This window comes from Mustela lutreola, chromosome 7, assembly GCF_030435805.1.
Source record: "Mustela lutreola isolate mMusLut2 chromosome 7, mMusLut2.pri, whole genome shotgun sequence".
NCBI classification, from domain to species: domain Eukaryota; kingdom Metazoa; phylum Chordata; class Mammalia; order Carnivora; family Mustelidae; genus Mustela; species Mustela lutreola.
Window position 1 is genome coordinate 109,573,755 of NC_081296.1, and position 4,365 is coordinate 109,578,119.

The following is a 4,365-nucleotide window of genomic DNA, read 5'->3' on the forward strand; positions in this document are numbered from 1 at the left end:
CCTCCCTTGTTCCAGTGTACTGCATTGGCAGGCTCCTGTCTCCAGAAAATTCCCCAACACACATACCCAACCTCTCCAGTAGTTTTGCAATTGAATGCTTCTGGACAGACTCCTCCCTCTGATTAGCTCTCCCCAGCACCCTAGAGAGTAGAGTTTGAGCCAGTTTGGACCACACAGCAACACAGTAACTTCCCTGCTAACCCAGGTTGACCACAACCTGCCCAACAAATCCTCTCCTCTGCTCTTGGTGGAGAGGGTCCTTGGACCCTCTATCTCAGGTCTTGGGGTTGGGGCTACCCCTCATATCTACCCTTCTTATATTCTTTAGAGCTCTGTTTCCTACTGGCTGACTCCTTATTACTCCAATCCCCTGCCATAATTAATAATTCTTTATATTAAACTTTCCCCGTTCAAAAAAAAAAAAAAAAAAAGAAAGAAAGAAAGAAAGAAAAAGAAACAGCCAGAACACAAAAAGCAAACCCTAGATAAAATTACCTGCAATTGTACGCTTTCTGTGATAACTACCATTTACACCTTGATGTATACACTCTAAACCTTTTCTCTGGTACGAATGTGTATGCTTGTATTATATGTGTATGTATATACTTATAAAATACATATATCTGTGTCCATATATAGTATTTAAAACAAAAGGTAAAGCACATTGTATGGGTTATTTTATAAACTTTTCTTTTTTGTGTGACATTTTCTATATCAATATTGACAATGGTTCCATTGGGATATCTATCTATCTATCTATATACCTTAAATTTGTTAAAATTTCCCCCTTGTCTGGGACATTTAGGCTCCTTTCCATCTTATATTACAAATGATGCTCCAATGAACAACTTCGTTTCAGATATCTCTTGTTTATTCCACCAGATCCACTTTCTACTTTTTTCCATCCTTTTCTCAGCTCTGCTCTCCTTCAGGGAGTAAATTGACTGGTTCCTTTGCCCTCTGGTTTCCAGTGTGGTTCAGCCAACACAAGGTCCTGCAGGAGATTGGAGACAAGGACAAGACTGAAATCAGGGTATTAGTCCCTGGCTCCCCCCTTCTGAGGTCTCCTAGAGCTGGCTGTGCTCCTCGACTGAAGGTCACTGTTCTCAACATGGCCAATCCTTTCTTCCCCTTTCTCAGAACCAATCCTTCCCTTGTCCTTTTTCCTCTGCACCTCCTCAGCCCTGGGTACCTGTACCATCCCCTGTGGTTTTCCTACAGCCCCTCCATTTCTTGGTAAATGAACCCCATGTGAATTACCCTGGTTTGAGTGTGCCAGGTGTTCTCTTCCTAATACAGCCTTTAAACCTAAATCTTTGTGTATGTCTTTCATTATATTCTTCAAGTAAATTTCTAGATGGAGAATTTTCTAGGACATTGAGAATACCTGTTTTTTTTTGTTGTTGTTGTTGTTTTTTCCTGCAAAAAAGCTTTATTTCGATTTGGTGTGTGGTTTGGGAGAGGGCTCCAGGGTGGTTAAAAAGCTGCCTAGTGGCTGCAGGGAGAGACTGGGGCAGAAGCCCTGGCATCATTGGGTGGCCAGAGAGGCCCCTTAAAGGCCGCTGGGCTTCAGGGTTGTGCTTGAGGGTGAGTCTTTGGACAAGATCCTAACCTAGCCCAGCTGGGGGCAGCTAAGCTGCGGAGATGAGTCAGGTGGTCCCCATCTTCTTGATGCATTTCAATTCTTCACCCAGGAAGTGGTTCTCCAGGAAGTCAGAAAGATGGGGGTCTGCACAGGCAGAACTCAGGGCATGAAGCTCCAGAAAGGCCTGGTTCCAGTTCTTCTCCAGGACCAAGGTGGCTTCCATGGCATCATGGGCTTTATCCCCACTCCAATTGGGAAGGTTTCTGCATGTCTTGGACGAGGAGGGCATAGTCACTGCACTGGTTTGGCATCTTTCAGAGATGTTCAGCACCCTCCAGCTTCTCCTCAGCCAGCTTGAGGAAGAAGGGGCCCACGTCCTCCACAGTTACATCCTCATGGTTGAAATAGGAGCCCAGAGAAAGGTAGGTGTAGGAGGCTGGCAGAGGCATGTTGACCAGGCAGCTCATGGTGGTGGCCTCCATATGAATGGAATAATCCTAATGAATCTGGGAGCTCATGGTTGATCCATAATAAGGAGCTAAGCTCAAAATAGGGTGCTGGCTGGTCCCAGAGGCAGAGGTTGGCCGAGATGATGGCTCCCAAGGTTGTGACTGGAGGAAAGTTTGGAGGTTGGTTGAAGACTGGTAGAAGGGATGCCCCAGGGTTGTTCCAACCAAACATTGTTGAGGCAAAAGACAGATCCCTGGGACCTCCCAGAACACTGCCTGAGTAAACCTGTTTTTAAGCTGTGTGAAACATGTTTTGGTGTTCAGTTTAGTTAGAATGTTTATAATCTTGGTGGTGTAAGAGGTCACCTTCTAAAAAATGTAATCTAAACTCTGGGTTCAACAAGATGGAATATACCTAAAAATTTGATAAGGATAAAGAAATTGGCAAGGAATACAGCCCACCGTTTACCCTGGTCCCTGAGAAGTTCTAGAGATCCCTAAATCTTTCTGAGCTTTTTAATAAGCCCATTTTGTGAAGGAGTTATTACTAGGATCCAACTAGAAAGTGAACTAAAGAATGAAATCTAATCAGTTGATGCTGGTTTACTGAGTAGAATAATAAGCCTTCCACATGATAGCTATTATCTGGGCTTCTGAGAACTCATTCATCCAATTTCTAACACAGGTGACCAAAATTTGTCTTCATGTTTCAACGTGAGACCCAATTCTCATGATGATGATTTCTTATACCTGAGCCCTTCTAAGATAATTTAAAACAGGTGTGGCAGATATGACTTTAAAAAACTCAAAGCCCAAGAAATACTCCATCTTTTTTTTTTTAAATACTCCATCTTTTACAGGGTGAACCCTATGAAACTGATGTTTTGTGAGTTAAAAATTGTCAAATATCAGCAATTTCATATGCTTTACCCTAGTACTTTTCTCTAAATCAATTTAATTCTGTTTTGTGCCTTCGTCTTCCCATACAGGATAGAAAGATAACCTTAGCTGTTTGCAGGACTCCTCTCCACCAACTCTTCATCTACCCCTTCCTTTCTCCAACCTCCTCCCCTGCTTGAAAATATGTCAGACTTTCTGGGTGAATAGGGAGTTGGGGGGAGGAGGAGGAGAGCAACTGTTCAAGTCAATGCTGTATCTTCCATGGTCTCTGTCTGCCTCTGTTCTTCCTAGGCTATTCTGGGAGCATGGGAATCGAGAAGCTGCCTAGGGATCTGTCTGGCTGGGAAAACTGGTCAGCAGTTTCTTCTCTGAGGTCTTACTGTTCCCATAGTTGCAGAGCTGTAAGTAAAAAGGGGTTTCCAGATGATCATGCCGAGGCTTACCACAAAGGAAATGGATCACTGTCCACAGTCCCTGGAACATCATAGGTACTCAGTAAATATTGATTGAAAGAATAAATAAATGATCTGAAGTTGCCAACCTAAGCAGATGAAGTAGAGTGAGCAGAAAAAGAGCAACAGCAAACGCTTACAGGACTCTTCACGTGACAGGCATTGTTCCAGTCGCTTTGCATAAATTAACTCCGTTCTTTTTTTCTTTTTTTTTTTAAGATTTAAAAAAAAAAAATCATTTATTTGACAGAGATCACAAGTAGGCAGAGAGGCAGGCACAGAGAGTGGGGGAAAAAGAAGGCTCCCTGCTGAGCAGAGAGCCTGATGCTGGGCTCCATCCCAGGACCCTGGGATCATGACCTGAGCGGAAGGCAGAGGCTTAACCCACTGAGCTACCCAGGCGCCCCAAATTAACTCTGTTCTTGCAATGACCCCAAGACTAAGGTAACTGAGTAGAACTAAAGCATTTTCTCAAGTGTGTGGCCAAAAGCCCTATCTGCTTAAGTTCTAATCCACGCTGTCCCCCAAGCCTGGAATCACAGATGCATTCTAACTTTGGAGAGGAGGTAGGCTTTCGATGTCCTTGGGTGTTTCATTGAGCTTCAACACAGATTTTGCTAGGGACATTTCTCTATGATATGATCACTAACAAAGCCCATACAACCTCCGGCTTGCAGCAGCCCGCTGGCACTCCCCTCTGGCACACTTCGCAGGACTGGTCATGTGAGAGAGACCGCTAACAGCAACAATTGCTGGGTGATGAATGGCTAGAAGTAGGGCAGCTCAAAGCATGACGGAGACAAGGAATGCAATCGGGAAGTGCTGACCTGGGACTTGAAGTGGGGTAAGTTGAGCCGTGATGGATGGAGGGCAACAGCTGTGCGAACAGCATGCTGGCACACACCAGCCGAGAAGCGCTGCTTCATTTGAACTGAAACAGGCAGCTTGAGAGGCAAGCAGTGACCAAAGCCACAAACCA

General features: G+C 44.5%; 1 pseudogene; it reads right to left on the reverse strand.

The window, feature by feature from the left end:
- Positions 1–1,256: 1,256 nt before the first annotated feature.
- Positions 1,257–2,103, reverse strand: LOC131837240 (ferritin light chain-like; annotated as a pseudogene).
- Between the last annotated feature and the right edge of the window lie 2,262 nt (positions 2,104–4,365).